We start from the raw sequence: 22,475 nt of genomic DNA on the forward strand, positions 1-22,475 counted from the left end.
TCTCCATATCTATCTATCCACCTATCTCTCTCTCTCTCTCTCTCTCTCTCTCTCTCTCTCTCTCTCTCTATCTATCTATCTATCTATCTATCTATCTATCTCCTTCGCCCTGCCTCTTCCGAGCATTCGCATTTACGTAACAGGTGGCATCGAAAAGCGCGAGGAGGCAGGACGATTGCCTCATGTATACAAAGCGCCATATGCTCCTTTCACACGCACGACGCGCGCGTCATTCGTTGCGTGCGAACTCGCGGACTCGCGCTCGGGAACGATCTTCCTACGTGGTGGCATCCCGCGCGATGTATCCGCGAGTCCTCCACGAGCTTCCCTCTCTCTCTGGAAAAGCGGAGAAATGCTCTCAATATCGATTGACGACTACTTGATCCTCTTAACGGCGACAGATAAGTGTCTATGGAAGCGGGCCTCCGATCGTTAATAAGATTTCACGCGAGCTCGTTGCCGTGGAGATGTGTCTCGCGAGCACTCTATACGCGCATGCAACAAATTTGCAACGCGAACAAACGTTGTTACCAATCGCTCTCATCGGGATCTCTGCGAAAATACTATTACCTTTGTTTACTGTACCGTGTGCGATTTGGTAAGTATCCACGGTTAATATTATATATTTCATATTTACTCATTAGCGGAAATAAGCGGAATATTGTTTTATACAATTAACCTCGTAATTATCATTATGCTACAATTAAAATGTAGGTATGTGTGTGTACGTTGCGATAGAGACAGCGACGATCGTACAAGTTGCGCGCAAAGTAGTGTGCGTTAAATGGCTGTTATCATTATCGGTGAAAATATATCGGCATTCGCGTGGGTTATCGGCGCTCGTGAGGAACGTCGCGAGCCGGCTCGATTATCAATTTATTCGCGGTCGTTTTTGGAAAAAAAGCGGCCGAATTTTTGCTCGCTTTAACGCGAGGTGTCCGGGACCTCGCGACTTGCCGCAATTAAATCTCTCTAACGAGAGATTGCACCTCCAGTGCGTGCGACGCACCTTTCTCTCTCTCGGGTTCGCACGCATCGCTGGCGCGGCGGATTCCATGATTTATTATTAGCGTACTAGCGAGACCGGCCGCCTTATTGCGGAGAGGAGGGGCGATTTTTATTACGACCCGACCGGCAATCGCATTCCGTGACTTACTTTTTTTCACGCGTCCCCTGCTGGAGAGAAACGCGACGGAAATGCGGCTGTTCCGCGTTCACCGCCGCCATTCCTCACCGCAAGCCGGCGGACTATCTCGTCGCGATCGATCGCTGTCGATCCATTCGCCGGCGGTTAACCGAAACTCATAGAGAGCGCCGATGAGACCTCGGTCACGCCGACCGCTTTGGCCGATGTGTTCGTGTACGTGCGAGGTGTTGTCCTCGTGTATCTCCACTACCGGTATTACTACCGCTGCTACTGTCGCTGCTGCACCACGTCGTTTAGACAACGTTCGCCAATTTTTGCCACCGCCTCGATCACGCGTATGAAAAATTCTCGGACGGGATTTCAGTGTTCGCTCGAGGAAAACTTCATTTCACAAAAATTCGCAATTCTCGATTGTCGCGTGACACACACACACATACATGCACGCATATACACACGGGTAATGGATCCCCAACGTTCCCGCTGGAGAGCTCCAAATTGCTCGAGGAATCTGTATACAAAAGCGAGCTTGGGTCGCTCTATATCTCCTTCCGGCGGGACTCCGGCGAATTGATTCCGCACGAATACACGCGACGCGGTCGGATTCCGCGATTCATGCTCGTCTCAATAAGCGATCGCAACGAAGTACGTCTACGGCCGTATTGCGAAGTCACCGCTCGGAAAGGGAACGAAATGGACTCGATGCTAAATTAGGTGGACACTCCCGTCCTCCGCGTTCGCGGCATTGTCGAATTAATTCCGAGCGACGCGCTTCAAAAAGTGAATCCGAGTATATAAATATTCCACGGTGAAGCGAAATGAGAATGAGTTCGGGGCGAGATTAACACATTCGCGCTGTGCGCCCTACGGTTCCAGACTTATTCGCGCGGCTGGGACATGGACCCGCTCAATTTGCACTCTCGCGATTTATTCAACGCGATATTTTTTCGTCGACGCGTCACGGCAGCGCGAGACAGCCGCTCGTTTTAACGCTAAACCAGCGGCGAAAATGCCGGCAGCGCGGAATTTCGTGTCAAGACAGATTAAGGTACACACCGAGCCGCCATTATCTTAAACAATGTGCTCCTTATCGTGTAATGTGTTCCATCATTGCCATTTTTCTTTCTTCCTCCTCAATATGAAATTCGGTTACAATGTGATACGCGTCAGTCTCGGCTCGTTTTATCGGCGACCCGAAAGTTTCCCGGCGAATGGCGGCGTCACGAGATCCTATGTCGCGTTCTTCCACATCTGGAGTATTCTTCACGGTTTTCGCAAATTGACTTTGCCTGTCGCGAGAAAGAGAGAGAGAAAGTGGCATTAGTGAATTGAACGATTTATCGTCATTTGCACGTCGCGCCGTTGTCGCGCTCGATCTCAGTTTACTCACAAAGTTTTGACGACTCTGTCGCGAAACAATCTCTCGACGCGAGTCGATTTATATACATTTGTTATTTTTCGCGTGGAGATCGTATCTTGAATAGCGAAGGAAACGATAAACTTCCCCAATAAATGAGATAAATGAGATGAACATCTTTATATAGAATATTTACAATCAGTTATCTAGATCTTATTAGATCTTATTAGAGTTTAATTCTTGCTGTCGTTTATAAAAAATGTTTACATCAAAATGTAGCTAAACTTTTGAATTTTGTCAGTACGCTGCGCACCGTTAAAGACTGAAATTCTAATTCGGTGCAGTGAATGCAGCGATTCTTTAAATATAAATAATAAAATAGTAAATAGACGACATTGATAAATTAAAAAAGAACTCGTGAAATATTTCGAGAACGCGCTGATAACGGTAACCAAGTCACCAAGTTTACGTGCGTGTTATTGTTTGGCGGACGACAACAGTTGTCAACGGACGTGGAGGGGAGAAGGAACAACATTGCCTTTCTTGCCGATCGCCTCGATACTGTTATGCGTCGCGTACTTTTCCGCGACCGTATTATTGTGTCTCGAGCCGACGAACGACGCGCACGCCGTGACGCGGTATATTGTCCGTTGTAATTCCCGTCGAGTGATTGAAACATTTTATCGGTTCTTGGAATATTTAATTGGGTTATCGTCGCCCTCGCGTCAATTCACACACGTTCTCCGTTCGAATGATATCCGTACGCGAGTGTCAGTGTCAGTGCCATGACGGAGTGCCATGACAGAGCAGTCGAGAGTCAGGATGTAGTATGCCGGATGAGGACAGCGGTACATCGTGTAGTTACAGGTGTGGCTAATCATTTATTATATAGGATACTTCCAATTTTAACGGGAATTTCGCGGTCTTATCAAGAATATTTAGTTCCGCAATATATATGTATATGTATATAGAGGGTGGGGTAAAAGTATTAGACCGGTGAAATATCTCGAAAAATATAAGTTTTACAAAAAACTGTTTCAGATCTTAAAAATATTGCGGAACTAAATATTTATTACATATATATATGTAAAAATCGATTTTTATTTATTTCGTGAATAAATATCAATGTATCACTTATACTTATAACATACGTCTTACTACTGCGGATGACCATATTTCACTACTTTGATCCTTTATATCTTGGGAAATATTGACTTTTGGGACTTGGTGCAATGATAACTTTTTATCAACATGGCGAAAACTATAACATAGTGAAATTTCAGCCAATTTGACCGAAAACCATTTTCCATAGGTTTTGTGCGGAGTCCTTTAAAATCCATTCTAAGAGGTCGGCATTCGTAACCCTCTTTTATTTAACTTAACAAATAATTATAACTTTATAAATCTCTAAGATTGTTTGCCAATTTACTTTTTATCTTGCTGATATTTCATTTCTTATGCAACAAAACATATATATTCAAACAACCGAATAATATCTATAAGAACGAATCTGCAATTATTATCCTATCAGAAAAAGTGCGTGTTAACTAAATCTCGAATATATCGAAGTGGGTGAAGCCTCTTTTCCGCGACGCTAATTGACCGTCTCGATTGTCTCGATCCCGTTGCAGTTGAATTCGTGCTGCTTGCAGCTGTTAGCCGCGGTGACAGATCAAGTTGTGTTGTTCGCGTCATATAAATTTGATATTTATTGTAATCCCAGCAAACACAATGTTACATGTATATGTATATAAAATATGTAAATATGTAAATAATAAATAAATTTATATGTTAAATGTTTTCCAACTTTTAATGGTTTTTTTACTGGAAACATCATAAATTTCCGTTGCTTACAGTTTTCGAAAATTTTGTTCGCAATAAGAAAAAGTTAAGGACAAACAGTAAGAGCTAGCACAAACATATATCAAGTAGTCAATTTAGAAAAAAGGGAAAGTTCTTTTATTCACTGTCATCGTTATTTATTGCTTAAGGTTTACCATTTATATCGCAGGTCATAAAACTATTCACACAAGAACAATGTTATCTTTTTCAAGATTGAGTTTTTGTCGAAGATATAATACATTCTAATCTCAAAGAATTCGGTATTCTGTATTCAGACGGAGAGAACATTTATGTTTGAGAAAAAAGGAATTCTTCTCAAGCAGTAAATCCCACAATGGCAGTAAATAAAAAAACTCTCCCTTTTTTCTAAATTGACTATTTGAAATATATTTGCTAGCTCTATGTATGTTACATGTAACATACATGTTAGTTATAATTTCTTACTCAACAAACAATATAACTGTTATATAATATACGTGTTATATAACAGTTACATTGTTGAATAAGAAATTACAACTAACATGTATGTTATATGTAACATTGTGTTTGCTGGGAATATAATTTGTAAAAACGAGTATTGTAATATAAATTGTAAATAGTACAATGAAAAAGCTAAAGTAGCGCGCGCGAAGCACGCGCTATGTGGTGTTCTAGTTATATAAAAAATTGTAGATATAATTTACAGTTGCGAATACCGGCCAAAGTTTTGCATGTGTTAGATTTGTTTCTTTGATAATTCGCTTCTTGAGATGAGTTTTAACTTGAATCTACTAATGTCTTTTTTCACTTCTATTTAGCCTTGTTTCACCGTATCGAAATTTAAATCCTTATCGATCTTTACACAACCGTTCTTATAAAGGCAACGAACTTTTTATTCTTCCTCCTCATTCCCAAATCTTATTCAAATATTCAACTTCCCTAAAAAACAAACAACATAGAAAGAATAACAAGTAAGCATACATTTATGGCGCCAAAGTGAGGCAACAGCCTGAATTATATCTCTAGATTCTGCATTGATCTTTCAAGTTCGACGAAATTTGCAGGCTTGATGTAGAATTCAAATTTCGACTCGGGATACTTCGCATAGCGAGATTACAGGGAAACAAAGAGATCAGAATTTGGAAAAGTTCCCAAAGAGGTCGTCTAGAAAATGTATCACACTGACAGAGATTCAAATAAGGAAGTATTGCGAATAATTTCGCCATGATATTTGATTTAACGCGCTCGTCTGTATTCTCCGATTTATCTTGGCGAATTGGGAACATTTATGGGAAATACGAACCGTCCTCCGTATCCATCGCGATCATTTATTTCCGCGATATCGATCGTATTATATAAAATCTCCGCGTCGCGAGGAAGAGCCCTCTGTACACTGTGAGGCTTTCTAAGCGACGGGTTATAACGAAATTTGCCAGGGTTATCGCCGGCGCGAGGGATGCACCGGCACGGGTTCCTCAACTTTATCGGGCGAGTATTTAGAACCGTTTTCAGCGGCCGCTTAAAGATGCGGAACGCTGCGCGGAGTCTAGCGAAATGATATTCACGAGGTGGCGCGAGATTTATTCAAATTCTCCGCTTTCGTCTCTCTTTACGGTTCCGCCCCCTTTCTCTCTCTCTCTCTCTCTCTCTCTCTCTCTCGCGCGCGCGCCTTCTCGTTTCTGAAACTTTTCCTCCGCCGTGAGAACGTATGCCGGAACACAAAGGATCTTCTTACGCGGGAAGGCGAGAAAAAGGCGCGGAACCTGCCGGAGAGAGTCAGTCGCCGGACGGAGATAAGCGAGCGACCATAAAGGAGATAAAGATTTGTTTGTTTGGTCTAGGCGACGAGCTGCCGTGGGACACGCGCACAGTGTTCGCTTTTTATTCTTGTTTCGACTCCTATCTCCTCGCACAACGTCGGCTCGAGGAGAGCCTCTGTCCCTCCGACTCTCTCCTTCTCCACCTCTTCCTGTACCTCTTCCTTTCCTGTACCTCTTATTCGAGTGGGCGACCGCAAGATTCCGGTGGAACGGAAGTGAAATAGGTTCACTGCGCTCGCGTGCGTCCAGCCCGGCCGATCGAACGGCCGTATTTAGTCTTCGCGTATCTCGGACTATTCTTGAAGAAAAAAAAAAAAAGAAAAAATGTCGAGACGGATATAATAGCGAAGAGGAGCCATTAATCTTGAACTTGACAAGCTACATCTTCTCTCTCAGAGGATGCATCTTTGTTTCCCGTCGCGCAGCCTCGTGATCTCTTGCGCGAACAAAATGTCTCGAGACTTTGAACGAGTGCAAGTTGCAATCGTGTGCAATTTTTTTCTTTTCTGTATTTAATATTCTCACCTTTCATATCGATCATCACGGCAGGAAAAGGAGATGGCATTTGAAATGAGAGAAAGCTTTGAAAGTTCCGTAATATAGCTCTAGTCGCTATTTTTAATTCACGCTTGAAATATCACGGGTTCTCGGGCCGATGCTCTTTCGACTTTTCGCGATATCACCGGTACCGATTTGTCGAAAAACTGCATTTCCGTAGATCTCTCCCAAAAGAACGCGCGCAATTCCGCACTGGGTGCGCTCGGAAACTACCAATGACAATAGCAGTTGCATTTAATTGAAAAATAAAATAACGCAAAATCGAATATATACGCGAGAGGAAAGAGAGATTGGATAGGGAAAAAAGAAACGAATAGAAATAGGGAAAACACGAAAGTGAGTTCCCCCCCAAATTCCTTCGGGTTCCTTCGAATTTCGTCATGTGTATACACACGCGTCCGCGTGCCACGGCTATGTGGATTCAATTTTTGCGTCACAAAAGAATCGAGGCAAAGGGCGACAAGAGGGAGCGGGCGGGCTAGGCGGGGAAAGCGTTCGAGGAAAACCCATTCGCGCAAATTGGATGGCCTCCTCTCGCCTCGGCCATTGGAGTGAGCCTCGCAATTAAAAAGTTTTGCGCGGCGCAAAAAAAGAGAGGAAGAGAGAGGGAGAAAGAGAAAAAAGAGGAAAAATACTCGCGACCCGTACGTGGTGTAAATGTGGCGCAGTTCCGCGGGATTTTTTTCCTCGCTGTCCGGAATACGAAACGGCCGTGTGTGAAAAAAATACTCGCGCTCGATTGTCGCAGAAGATAGAAAGTTCGATTGTGCCGCGAACGGAAGACGTATGGGTCGAATAGGAGCGAAAAAAAATCAGAGCGCCGAAGAGCGCGCGAGTCATTTGTTTCGGGGCGCGAGTGAGCTTTTTGCGGAAAGAGTTGAGGCCGAGTCTGAAACGTCGTCGAGGTTTATTAAACTCGACGATTGCGCGGACTGTTTCGTATTTTTATCGCCCTGTTAATTTTCGCTGAATTTTGTTTTCCACGTAGACGCGCGCACGCGCACTCGTGAAACGGAACCAACTGTTTTGTAGTAAGCCCGTAAGCTCTAACGCTTGCTAGCGCCCGCTGGGGAACGTTTAAAACGACAGACGTCAGACATCGTTTCGCAACAATGAAATAATTCAACAATAAAATAATTCCCTCGGGCTGAATTTTCAGCGCGGATTGAAACCGGTAAAATTTCAGCGAGTTCAGATTTCCGTGTTGCGTCGACGCGCTCTCGCGCGCGGAAATGATCTCGGCGTTTATTCGCGACAATGGAAACGGCGCCAGCCGTTGTGAGACCTCAATTTCAATTTTAAAGGACGAGTCGCCCGAGAGTCCGATAGAGAGAGAGAGAGAGAGAGAGAGAGAGAGAGAGAATACCGTCGTCTAGCTATCGTTACGTAGGCTTCCTACGGCAATCTGTGTACACTCACTGAAGCCAACATCAACGGCGTTGAAGTGTATCGATCGAATCTAATCGCCGCGATTGAAGCCCCGATTGAAGCCCGATTGAAATCCGATATTCTCGTTTTTCCGTCCGTGATTTTACGGGGGACGAAATCATCGATATGGCGCGTCTTACGACGGACAATCGGCGAACGCGAAATCGAATCGAAATCGCGCCGGCCAGAAGAATCTGGCCGGTGTTTCCAACGATTTTCCGACCATTACGATCGTACTTTTTCTTCTGCCTACTTCACGCTTCTCTCTCTCTCTCTCTCTCTCTCTCTCTCTCTCTCTCTTTCTCTATTTTTCTCTTTTTCTTTCTTTTTCTTTTCCTGTTCGAATGTAACTTCACTTTCGCGCCTGGGAACAGTTAGACGCAACATTACGAAATACCGTAAACCGGACTTACTGGGGCGTGGAATAGCAATTGCCGGAATAACGACGATACGCGCGTAATCGATGTGCAAACCGCGATAGCGGCCTCGGCGCGGTATGAGAAAAGAAAAGAAAATAATCAAGAAATAACTAAGGCTCGCAGGAGAACCGTGGGATCTTTGAAGATCAATGTGCGTTTTAAGATCGCGATTTCAACTAAATCGCTTAATTTCACGCGAAAATGTCCCTTTCCCTCCCGCTCTTTTCACTAACATGAATTATCGTTTTCGTAGGCATTGGAAACGATATATTCGGCGAATGCATTTTCTTACGCACAGGCGATTGCGCGATGACCTTTTTGCAAACATATCCGCATCTACTTAATGATGATCGGAAATAATGACTTAATTGCACGTGACAGATATCGACATTTGGAGACAACGTCGGTCGATTAATACGCAGATCATGTTATAAATTATGAGGACATTCACCCGTCTAGCGATTAAATTTATAGATCGATCTGGCCCGTATGAATTATTTCAAATTTAGCCGGCGACGAGAATATGTGCATTTAATTTTGCAGTAACGTCTGGCTTCGAAAAGATCGTGGAATTGATTATTATGAATAGTCATAGCAAATCGACACTTTTCTCTCCACCTCCTTCTCCACTGCCCCTCCCCCCTCTTCGGTGTATTATTTGTGCGTATGTTGTATAAGTAGTTGAAGTTTTCAGAGATTTGAGAAATGCCGCGGGATATAGATCGAAAATTACAAAATGATGTAAAATAATTGACGCCGATTAAAAATAACGATTGGTTCGTCTAATATTGTTAAAATATATGAAAAAGTACGTAACAAAATAGATATGAAATTAAGTACGGCCTCTCATTAAATCTTGCGCTCCGTTACGTTAAGAATTTATTTTCCACTTGAGAAATACGCGCGACTAATTGATATCTCTCGTTCAAAAAAATATACGTCGCGCATGTCTCCTAACGAGGATAAAACAACAACTGACAGGTCTTCGAAGCGTACACGATCGCCGCGTCGATTTTACTACGGTTACGGGTGAATAAACGGGCCGATCGGGACTAAAAATTCGGCATGCCGCTACTATCACCATCGGCGGCTCGATCTCCCGGAAACACCTGGCGGAAGTTTTTTGCAGGATCGCCGATCGCACGTGAGCGGCACGTATTGACGTCGGCGCGTCATATCCGGCACCCGTGTTAGATCGCGGCGGCAATAAGAAACATTTTCTCGTCGGGTTTCTGCTCGAGCGGCCGTAGAACGACGGAATCGGGTCGAGTCCGGGGAACGCGCGTCGCGCTCCGATAGAGTGCACATTATGCAAGTGCATCGCCGCTGCGAGCGCGCGCGGCGCGTTGCATTCTGCGTCGCACTCTTAAAACGCGAGTACTCGCCTTCGCGGGCGGCTCGTTATTTTACGGTCGTTGCGTTCCGCTCGCCTTCACGTTGGGTTATTGTTTCGGAGGGCAAGAGAAAAAGACGAAGAATTCTATTACGACGCGAGACCATATCTACCCCGGGGGGGCCACGTACTGATACAATGTGTGCACGTATTAACGAAGTGCTGGGAATGATATAAGCGTAAGCCGCGGAGAGCGGAGAGTGTTCTATAAGGAGGTTGGAAAAGAAAATGAGAAAAATGCTGCACGGCCCGGCGAGAAAATTTCTACTTACCACGTCTACGCGACGCGCGCGAACATTAAGGGAGTATTCTGGTTTGACAGGTCGCAAAAGAAAGATATTTCTCCGGAATTTTTTTTAAAGAAACGTCGAATAATATCAAATTTTACATATTCTTTTAACTTTATTTCGACAATGTAATTTTAGTGAGATAAAACGCTCTTTTTATTTTATGTTATATTCTGATCACTCAGGAAAATTCACAAAAAAGAAAACACCTTTCAACCGTGTAAGTGACTGTCCTAGACATACAAACGTTTTTTAGTTCTTTTTTTTAATAAAACGTTAACAATACTTAGAAGAAAAACGTTACCGTTTTCTGTTACTGGTTACTTTTTTTTTTCTTGTTACTTAGAAACTCTATAATCCGCGTTATCATCCTTCGAAACCGAAAGCAATAATTGTTAGCAATTATTTAATATCTTCTGTGTATATTGCAAAAATAATTTTTATTTATTTTAAGTATTATATATATTTTTTTTGGTATTATATAAATTTTGCTATTACAAACATTAATTTTTGTTCGGTAATACATTTTTGTGTCTTTTTCTTGTGGGCATTCTTGTAAACATTGCGAGGTCCGCTTCTTAGATAAATGTAGGTAACTTGATATTTTTCCAGGATTCCTTAAATGTGGCATTCCATAGCTCCCAATTGGCAATCGCTGTTTCAAATATCGTATGTATGTTAATATTGCTGTTGGCTGATGTTTCGAAGTATGGAATATATCTCTCCTGGGACCAGGCTTTTGCATCTTCCGTGGAGACTTGTCTTTTGAAATTGGTGTCGTCCGTCATGATTCCAATTACGATGAAGGGAAACATAGCAGCTTCTTGAGTACTCAATTGTCGGAGAAATAGATTTCTCCATTTTTCTAAATTCTTAAAAGTATTCGAATTGTCGACTGCGTAATTCAGCACGCAAATATCTGCACCAGTCCAAAGTCTCGAGATTTTATGAAATTTGTGCATGTTGGTGAAATTCCAAATTTGTAACGTATACTGTTTATTGTTCATTTTAATATCCATATATAAGACTTCCATTCCGATAGTATGAGTGATGCTTCCGATTTCTGTCGCGAATCTCTTCGAGAGATAAGACTTCTCGACACTTGCGTCCCCGATTATCACCACTTTTAGTAAAGTCGATGAGGGCTTTACGAAGTTACGGAGTTGATAACTGCTGCCTACGGTCAACGTATTCATCGTTGCAAGTCTCAGTTACAAGCTCAGTTTCAAACTGTTTGGCTCTTCCTCATGCAACGATTATTGTTGCTATTACAAACATTAATTATTGTTCGGTTATAGATTTTTGTGTCTTTTTCTTGTAGGCATTCTTGTAAACATTGCGAGGTCCGCTTCTTAGATAAATGTAGGTAACTTGATATTTTTCCAGGATTCGTTAAATGTGGCATTCCATAGCTCCCAATTGGCAATCGCTTTTTCAAATATCGTACGCATGTTAATATTGCCGTTGGCTGATGTTTCGAAGTATGGAATATGTCTCTCCTGGGACCAGGTTTTCGCTTCTTCCGTGGAGATTTGTCTTTTGAAATTGGTGTCGTCCGTCATTATTCCGATTACGATGAAGGGAAACATAGCAGCTTCTTGAGGACTCAATTGTCGGAGAAATAGATTTCTCAATTTTTCTAAATTCTTAAAAGCATTCGAATTGTCGACTGCGTAATTCAGCACGCAAATATCTGCACCAGTCCAAAGTCTCGAGATTTTATGAAATTTGTGTATGTTGGTGAAATTCCAAATTTGTAACGTATACTGTTTATTGTTCATTTTAATATCCATATATAAGACTTCCACTCCGATAGTATGAGTGATGCTTCCGATTTCTGTCGCGAATCTCTTCTCGACACTTGCGTCCCCGACTATCACCACTTTTAGTAAAGTCGATGAGGGCTCTACTAAGTCACGGAGTTGATAACTGCTGCCTACGGTCAACGTATTCATCGTTGCAAGTCTCAGTTACAGGCTTAGTTTCAAACTGTTTGGCTCTTCCTCATGCAACGATTTATATAGTCAAAGATCCCCACCAAATCTTGTAGAAAATTTAGCAGTTATAGACCAACCTTTTCGTCGTAACTTAAAAAAAAAAAAGGTTTTGAGACTTTCTCCACTTCGTCATTTTGAGAACAGTTAAAATTTCAAATGGTTAAAATTTCTATTTTATTTAGTTAGAATATTTATTATGGATTTTACTCAACAACCGCATTCCTGTCTTGATTTTCTTAGAAGTTTAGTTAGAAAGTTAGGTTACTTCAAAGAAAACAAAAAGAACATAAAAGGAAAACAGGAACAAAAGATTTTACGGTATTTTAACTAGTCAAGCCCAAGGTCATTTTTCTAAGATTTTCTAAAGAATTTCTAAGATTTTCTAAAGAAAAATCTCTTTTACCTTTAAATTGGCGTAGTTTTTTGGATAGTGGATATGTTGATAATGACATTGCGTAGAATTTTGTAAAGCATGGAAGAATAGAAAGTTAATTTTCTAGGTTTTATATTTTATAAAATTGTTATTTTTTGGAAAACAGAAAGTTATTAAGTTAGTCCTTTGAGAAAATTGCGATTAAAAATTGCGTTTATGTTTTGGTGGTACAAGTTGTAATTTTATTAAAGTAGTATTTTTATTAAATCCGTTCTTTTGTAAAGTCAGATCGATCAGGTGTCGCTGTCGAGCTCGCATAACGAGTAATAACCAATCGTGATCGATAGAGACGCTTCCGTTCTTGAAAAGACGCGTACGATCGACACGCTTTGACACTTTGCTCCTGAGAAACGGGATTCGCTCTATATCGAACGGAATCGTAGTGAGCTACCGCGTTGGTGAACCGACGCGAAACATCGGCGTTCCGTTCTTACTCGATTTTTAATGGGGAAACTTAATAACAGACATGTACGTGATAGGTCGTTAACGGTAAACCGCGTGAACATGAAACTATCCTTGAAACATGTGAGAATTTACCGATCGGAAATTCTATAGAAACTAAATAAAGTTGCACTTGAATTCTGTTTTCGTTTTGCCGTAATTAATAATTAAATGTAAATTTTAATTAATGAAATCAGATTCGTAAAAGTTATTTAATATTATTAATCGCTGAAACTATTTTTGTAAGCATAAAAGAATTCCTATATTTTTCAAAAGGAAAGTTGATTCAGAACTATCGAATTTTAAAGTTGGGGTTAATTTTACATACCTGAAGGTAGTTTATGATACATTGAATATTAAAATAAATATTTTTTTATAAACTTATTAATTACAAAAAAATTGTTATTTTAGACATAATTTTTACACTTGGTTTAAACATCGACTTAGGCCATTGTATACCATATTTCAACCTAATATTGGGTCGACTTTAGGTGAACTCCAACATTGGCAATTTTTCTACCTGTCGTAGAGTGTCGTTTACCTTACATTCATAGTTTTCACAATGCCTTGTCTCTCTCTTTTCAAAACTTCCTCATTATTTTATTTTCCACTTTAATCCTTTGTTCCTTATTCTTTTTTATTTTCCTTCATTATTCTTAAACAATGTTTTTATACATTATAGCATTCTTTCAAAGAATGCCTCATGTTATCTTGTCCTTCCCTACAAAATATACATATATTATTCTCTTCCATTCAATACTTGTTCGCTTTTTCCATATTACCATATATCAACTTAACTAAAGCTCTTACCTCTATCTGCTTCTTTTATCCTATTCAAATTTATTTTCCTTAGATACCTAGGGCAACTTTCTCCTTTACCTATTTCTCTATGCATTTTAATACATCTTGCTACTAGGATTCTATTCTGCTCCCCCATTGCCTCTGTATATCTCGTTCCTTATTTATTATATCTATCTTCCTTTTCTCTTAATTGTTCCACTAACATAATGCTATAATAAAGTCATTATACTTTTTCTGTTTATAATACCATGATAATGTAGTCATGTTATAATATTGCTAAATTAAGCTCACGATATTTGATATTGCTTGTGCATTTTACAAGTCAAATCTTCTAAATTCCTCAACTTTAATGCTTATATATAGTATTGTTATAATTTAAATTTTACCTCAGTTCGCGATATCAAATGTAATGTAAATGAAAGTCGTTGCCTGCAAAATACACGATCGTACTTTTCCTTCTGTTTCATTTAATGATTGTATTTCTTTTCACTGGCTGATTTCTGTATCTGTGTGTGTAGACTGTGTTTTTCCTTATTCTACTCTTTTCTAAACCGTCATTACTTTCGTGCTAGGCACGAGGTCGAGTCTGGTCGGGCTCTTTTGCGGTTTATAACGATGCAATCGAGGCGAGGCCTTGAAACGCTTTTATTACACGGCAGAACGAATTGTCTCACTGACACAATGGAGTCATCCCGGTGGCAGATTATTACAGAACGATTATGGTTCTGTTCACGCGCGCGATACGTGATTACAGACCAAAGTAATAAAACGCCTCCCCTCTTTCTTCCGCAAGCACTTTCTATTACATTACGAAGTTCCGGTTACGATTACGTTCCGGTTACGATTAACGGTGATATACCAGGATATCTGGTCGCATTTACGGGAGCTCCACTATCCGACATAAAAAAAACATAACGCGTGTAATTATTGATTAACCGGAACAATCACACGCTGATATTTTGTTAATATTGTTTAATTTGCATTGTTTTATTCGTCTCTTTATTCGTTGAAATTTAAATTTATATTAATTCCGTGTAAATTAATTTCTTATGTGCAATAGACATTTTTTTTAGTGCGGAGTTTTAATGCGGAGTTTACAAGCGATTAGTAATTAGAATAAGTTTAGGCTCACACAGTAACGATGGTAATGAAAAATGAAAAAAATTAAAGGACGAAAAACTCTCGCTTATCGGTTCACTTTATTGAGAAAAGAAAATACTTGTAACTATAATCACATAAAGAAATAATTACTATAAATCATGGTCGAGAAAAGTATATTTTTTGAATTAAATTTTACTGTAATGTTAGCGATAATAATCTTAGATGCGCGTATTAGAAGAGATACGGTTGGAGTAAAAAATAACTATAATTTTAGTTAGATCAACTATTTTTTCCCTCAGTGTTTCGTTCGCGTCCCATCATTTGGACTATCGATGTTGTGTAATCTCTTGTATCTTTCTACCGACTCGTGACGCAACTTCTTAAGTACCCTCCAAATCACCTCCCGTTGTTATACTAATTTCTTTGTGCGCCGAATACACTAGCTTCACCGTGTCATGGAAAGAGAATGCGCCTTTCGTTTGTAGGGAGCCTGCGGGGCGAACATCCGTTACAAAGATTGTTTCATGTCGACCGAGTTTTCTCTCGCGGTATCGATCGAAGCGCGGCTCGTTTATCTCGCCTTTTATCCGCACATCGATCTCGTCGCTTCGGAACGCCCACGATTTCGAGGCCGCTTTCGAACTTCTTTTTGCTTGAACTTTCTCGAATGATTTTCGGCCAATTTTTTTATTGTTCACTTACAACACCAGTCAAGCACCCTTCTCTTCCCGTCCGTATCGATGATATTAATATCTCACTTTCTAGGATGATATCGCGCCCGTATTCTTTGTCGTTCGCGACTCTCTCCTCCTCTATCTCTCTCTTTTTTTCGCTATCTCTTGTTTTTGTATCATTGACACTGGTCGTCCCGGACATCCTTATTCTCCATCCGCTACGCGAATTTCTCTGCTAATGAATTGTTCTCGGTCGGTACGCGGCGTAATCGATAAATCGAATGTGTATCCCGATGCGGATACACTCGAGCTTATCCCGCGTTATTTCCCATGCGATCGTTGATCGTCGCGTTGCTCTCTGATTTCCAAAGAGTTTGCCCTATGACAAACAATAAACGCGCTTATCCTTCTTTCTCTCCGCGCTGACGTTTCCAGCGCATTAGGCTGCTTGAAATAATAATCGGCCGCCTCTTCCTTCCGTTCGCCATCGCGTCGAATAATCCGACGTGCCGGCGAAATTCACGCTCCGATCCTCGCGAATCCCGTCCCGGCGTCCAGTTTTTCGTCCGACGCTTCGACGGGCGCGGCTCAAACAAATGCAAATCCGTTAAGCTCGGGACTAAGCTCGGGCTTTTATCGAAAAAAAGCTGTGCCCTCGAAATCGGCGGCCCTTCGCGACGGCGAACCGCAAGCTCGGTGCCATCGAGGAGAAAGCAACGCTTTTTAATCCCTGCGAACGCGTCCCGGAACCGGCGGCTTTCCCGTTCTAAACGTCCACATAAATACGCGCGCAGAGAGCGATGAAAAGCGCGGAAAGCGCGGAGTAACAGCGAGAAATACAAAATAAACCGATAAAATAAATCTGCATACAGACTGGACACGCGCATTTATAATTTCTCTTTCATTCATAAACAGAAAAACACGCGTGAAATTCGATAACTAGGATCAAGATTGAGCGTTCAATCGTGCAGCCTTTATTGCGTTCGAGTGATCAATTGAAAATTGTCCCCGTCAATTTCGACCGGTCTCGCCATAATTTTCACAGGAACACGTCGGGAGTGAAATACGAGGTGATCGATCGATGGACCGGTCGTTCGGTCGGTCGGTCGGCTGGTTAGTTGATCGCGGATAGACGCGAGCCAGTATCGTGTCTTCGACGTTGGGCACCGTTGAGATATTCGCCGGAAGAAAAACGCCGCGTGCAGAAAATGTCACGACATTTAACTCCCCCGATACAAATAACATTCCGGTTGAAATACCAATCCACCGGCCGGTCGACACGAAGGCCGACGATCTCGCAGCCTGCAATTTCGTAAAGCGCGAAACAGAGAGTCGAGTCATCTGATTTGCATACGATCTCTCTCTTTCTCTCTCTTCCTCTCTTTCTCGCGTGTGCTCGCCAATGAGAACCCTCTTTTTGCAGCATTCGGAATAACAAGGTTGCTGTGTCTCTTCTCCGAGACGATTACACCTCTCGATCAATGGCGCAAAGTTGTTCCTCGCGAATCGCTCTTACCTTTTTACATACGCGATATTATTTTATCCTCGCGAATCGCTCTTTATCGCTTCCTACTATATTACTCCCTACGATATTTCGTATCATTAGTCGCGTAATTTCGTCGTGCGCTCTTTAGCTTTGATTTGTGCAGAGGGCCGTTGCTCCTAAAGTAACTCTTGAAGCAGCCAGTTCTCAAGCACGTAATTAATACCCTCTTCTTCTTCTTCCCCCTTTCTCTCATTCCTTCTCTTTTTTACTTCTCTGTTTATCCGCGATGCATCGAGCCAATAATCACGCACTCCGATACGACTCTGGCACATTGCCCCGGTGCCGTCCAATGAACGTCCTCATTTCGTCGTCGCGGAAACGTCCTCTGTGAAAGAGACGACATGCCAACGAAGTTGTTACCTCGGGCTTTGATCGTGCGAATCACGCATTCTGTCTTCGGTGTTAGACGCGGCTTTATCGTAGAATACACAAGATATGACATCGCCCTTTTCCATATATCGTTAAGCTCTTTTTCCCTGCGGCTCGTCCAGAGGCACTCCCACACATATTTCGCGGTTCGCACGAATGCGCAACGCGCGCGCTCTGCCGGCGTTATTTAACCTCTCCTACTGCCACGAGCTTGGAGGACACACGTCCTGGAAATTGGTATCGTGACAATGGCCCGTGTGTTCGCGGGACGAGATCCGCTATTAAAATCCTCGGGTTTTGTCCGGCTTGCAGACGGATCGGCGAGCGAATCGAAACTGTAATCATCGCAATCGCGAGGTCGCATATTTGTTGTTTCGCCGCGCATCCACGTTACACTTTGCGAGACGAGTCTACTGTGGTGTGCTGAAAGCTCGAGGACACGCGTTTAATCCCTCTGATGAACGTAAATGCGTAAAATTGAGTGCGTGAATCGATCGAATATGACCGACAAATGTGTTAATTACCGTTCAACACCTGCCGGTATAATTCCGAGAAATTTACCTACCGCGATCCACTGCGCCAAATTACACTCAACGACTTAAGATAGTCTTTAGTTACAGGCATATAGAATAAACTCTGCGCACTGCTGTAGAAGGGATGAAGTTAGCACTAGTGAAAAAGGGCAATAGAGAGTAAGACGCTTTCCTTATCTAATTGTACTGAGAAAAGCATACTTGAAAATTTATTCGTGGAATAAAAGTTTCTCTTTCACAGAAATAAACTTTATTCTACAAAAATAAACTTGGCAAATAAATCTTTAAAAGCATTTTTGTTAGTGTTTAGTTGGAGAACGAGGCAGAAGCGATCGATGCATTTTCTTTTTCTTTCACTATGTTTCACTCTCTCTCTCTCTCTCTCTCTCTCTCTCTCACTCTCTTATATTTCTCTTACATCTTACATTCCTTCTAAAGTACGTGTGACAGAGATAGCATTTGACTCAGCATATCTCACAATTCATCAATCTTGTCATCAGCCGTCTAGCCGTCTAAGAATGCGCGGTTTATTCTGCAAGTCTATCGTTACCGCTTACGTCGAGTGACTCGCAGTAGCGATAGCAGTAGTAGCTACTCGTTTCGGCGGTCAGGATTACCACATAATACACCCTGGGACAACATTGGCGTGAGATACAAATTTTTGATCACCGGTTTATCCGGCGCGGTTTACGCGGTTCGCAGTTCGCAACACGTTCTATCGGCTCGGCGCGCGCACGTCCGTGTACACGCCCCGGAGAACGCCAATTAAGATCAGTCCGGCGCGGCGGGAATAATCCTGAGGATAACGGTTAATGGAGTGGCGGGTCGGACGGATACCTAACGACGCTGCCCTCGATACTACCAACGCTGGCATGTTGCCTGCCTGCCTTCGTGCCTTCGCCAAGCACGACGGACGTTCGCCTCTCTCGCAGTCGCCGCTCCCGCGGACGAGCGACCGTCCTGGAGCGCCCTTTCGCCGACGCGAGGGAGCCTCGACTTCCGGTCGAGTGCGCGTCTCTAGCCGGAGCAGCGCGGATAGAGCGGCTCTCTTTAAACTGGGTTATCGTACACGCGGCTCGAGCATCTCAGCGCTCTTGAGCAACTTTCCTTTGCCCTTGGAGATGAGAGATGCCAGAATGCGGTGGAGCCGCGTCGCACCCCTTTCTTTTCTTCGTTCTTTCCTTCTTTTTCTATCGCTCGTTTCCCCGAACTACTCTCCTGCCTCAATTTCTTTATCGTCCTCGTTTCTTATGCCACGTGCTCTCTTTGCTAGACTCTCTCTCTCTCTCTCTCTCTCTCTCTCTCTCTCTCTCTCTCTCTCTCTTTCTCCCTTAGCTAGGTCGGTCAGCGTGACGCAACGGTATCATTGTCTGAGTGTAGTAGAATGCGGCGGCGATAGCGTTCCTTTCCCAGAGACGGCGCCGTGAATTGTATCCATGGTTAGTCTCTTTCTCTTCTCTCTTCTTTTCTCCCTCTCCTTCCGCTCAACCGTATTCTCGCGGTGCCCTCCGTGGATCCTCCTCGTGGCACGCTTTCCTCAGCGTCGCGATGGCGCGATAACCGAACGAAAGCGAGATGGTCTAGATGTAATCTGTCGTTTGGAGCGTTGCCCCGTGAGAGCATTGTTATGGGGATAATGTGCTTAGTGGTAATACAAGATGTTCTGGGAGCGGCGCATTACGGATATCTCGGCGGTGTTTCCCGCAAGAGCGATATTAATAGGTTCGTGTACGTATCGCTCGATGATAGATCGCGATCGTGATCAGGTACAAACGCGATTCTTCCTCGACGTAGAGTCTTCCGACGGTAGCGTCGTCTTCGTGCCTTATCTTTTTTATATTATTATTAATGATACTTGATATTTAAAAATCGGCTTCTGTTAACGCGAAAGAGTATAAGGGGGAAATGATACTTCGTCTAAAGAAAATCCGTTTTCCCGAGTTTTCTACGTCGAATTATTTTATAACCGAGCTCGGTCAAGCCTCAAGTTTCGCGAAGCACGACTCGACCGAGGGTTTGCTCGGTATTATGACGTAGAACGTGAAAACGCATAAAACGCGCACGTGTAAAATATAAATTTCACGCCCTTGTAACGAGACGCATTCGCCGAGTACAAATCGGAGCGTATGGATTAAACGCACCGCTCAGGTCGCGCTAATCTCGGCCGATTAGAAGAGACTATCGAGGGTCCACGTACGGATGTGAAAATTCCACACGGTCCGATGGGCGTTCGTAAATCAATCGAGCGTTTACCCTTTGCCCGCGGACCCTTCGTACGAGCCAACGACCACCCTCCGCCGCGAATTACGATGAAGAAGCGTTCCCGACTTCTATAAATAAGGATTAACGGGGTGTACGGGGGTAAGGGGTTGCCGTCGGCGACCCTTAGCGCACGGCCAATTTTACTCGAAAGCTTGAGTGCTAGCGAGCGAGCGAGCGAGTTCGTTTTCTTTTCTCCCGCTGAATTAATTATTTGCCACTTAGTGCTCGGTGAATAGTCGAGAGAATCATCCACAAAATCATAGTTTCTTCAAGAATCATCTGTCGAATAATGTATTATTTATGGAACTGCGTCTTGAGATTGTCTTGGGATCGCGTCGTGTCGTTGGTGGAAGAATAACTCACCATTGATCTAAAATACATCCTCGATTAAAACTCGAGGCTATATTTGCGAACTATCGACCGGCGCTCTTACACGCGAGAACTAGTTTAATCATCGACACACATGTTTCCTACAAAGGAACGATGTATCTCGGAGGCCGTCGTGAAAATGCGCGGTACTTGGTCTTCGCGAAGATGAACGCGGACAGAGAAACAAAATCTCGAGATATTTCTCGAAAAAAAAAAATTCGTTTTCGTTTCTCAAAGATATTCGAAAATGATGGTTTACCGTGTTTTCGCGTTCACGTTTTCCAATTAGATAGTAGGTAACCGAAGGAAATACGGGTTTGTTAGCCGCGTGGCCAATCGACCGGCCATTGTCGACACGTGGCGGGCAAGGCTACCGGAACCTTCTCGAGCGATTCCTGCACATTCACGTGTACTAGCTATAGATCGAGACGACGATGGAAGAGGGGTAGTAGGAAGGAGCGAGGGAGGATGCGGTTGGCAGGAATAGTGCCAAACGGACGCAATTTCAATTTCGAGACTCTGATTTATTCCCATCTCGACTCCCCTTCCGAATCTTCCGAAGTGGTTTCCACCTTTCTCCGCGCGCTCACTCTCTTCTTCCTCTTCCAAGGCACGCTCGAACGTTTTCGACTTCTGCGGACGATACCGCGCATCTTTTCGAGGGTCTTAATCGTTTCTTCAACCTCGCGCGAGGATTTATCCCCCGGGCGACCTCTCTCTCTCTCTTTCTTTCTCTTTCTTTTTCTCTCTTCCCTCCGGGGATGATAATGCACATGTCGAGTATCGTCGTTATCTGATTCGAGACTCCGAGCCGTTCTCCCTCTCGAATACGCGCCGTTACGCTCGGAATATCGCGCGCATTACGTTTCCTTGTTCCGTGTTTGTACTAGACTCTGCCGACGTCGCGATAGAATGCGTGACATGTATTTTTATCGATCGGCCGCATCGAGGGGAATCCCGATGAGTTTCGCTATTCGCGCCGAACGGCGCAAATGTCGATGCCGCGGCTTTAAACGGCTTTAAACAACTCGCGAATTGGTTTAGTTATTTAATTAATTAGTGGCATGAAACAAAAGGCAACCTCTTTGGAACGTGTTCCCGCACGTGTTTACATCGCTCTTTCCATTTAGAAGAATCGAGTGTCATATTAAAGCACGGCAAACACGCTCGCACAATCAACCTCTTTCAATCGCGATCAAACTGTTCACATTCCTTTCTTCGTCATCTCTCTAGCAAGACGAGCAATGACGAGATTAATATTGTGTTATTGTGTGAATCAAATCAAAAGAATAATTATCGTGGTTGTTTGTAAAATGGCAGAAGGTTGTTTTGTTCAATTTCATGAGCTCTATTCACACACGAGTGTTGACTTGCGTTCACAGACATTCCATTTTCGATGTCAATAGAAAAAATATTTACAATAAAAAGATCAGTAAGAAACAAAACTTGTTGTTTAACATATCTATAAATTATGCACTGAGAAAAAAATAGTTGATTTAACTAAAATTGTAACTGTTTTTTTGGCATCAACCGTATTTTATGGTTGTTTCAACACGAAAATAGTAGTAATAGTAATAAGATTATTATCACCAATATTTTGGTAGGATTTAAAGTTAAAAATTATATTAATATTAAAAGTAAATTAATAATTAAATAAAACTAGTATTATAGCAGAATTTAATTAAAAAAATACTTTTCTTGATTATTATAATTCATAGTAAT

General features: G+C 42.6%; 1 protein-coding gene across 5 annotated transcripts in view; it reads left to right on the forward strand.

Moving 5' to 3' along the window:
• Positions 1–22,475, forward strand: part of LOC116850048 (plexin-A4) — a 300,999-nt gene that overhangs the window by 91,399 nt on the left and 187,125 nt on the right. The window contains exon 1 of one of the 5 annotated variants that reach the window (XM_032827845.1): positions 92–3,368. The exons of the other annotated variants lie outside the window; for them this stretch is intronic. The gene's annotated coding sequence lies outside the window, so the exon portion shown is untranslated. Of the gene's footprint in view, positions 1–91; positions 3,369–22,475 lie in introns of those variants that run through there. 5 annotated transcript variants of the gene reach the window in all.

This window comes from Odontomachus brunneus, unplaced genomic scaffold (genome assembly GCF_010583005.1).
Source record: "Odontomachus brunneus isolate Ranch 3 - 2012 unplaced genomic scaffold, Obru_v1 Obru_scaffold_132, whole genome shotgun sequence".
NCBI lineage: Eukaryota > Metazoa > Arthropoda > Insecta > Hymenoptera > Formicidae > Odontomachus > Odontomachus brunneus.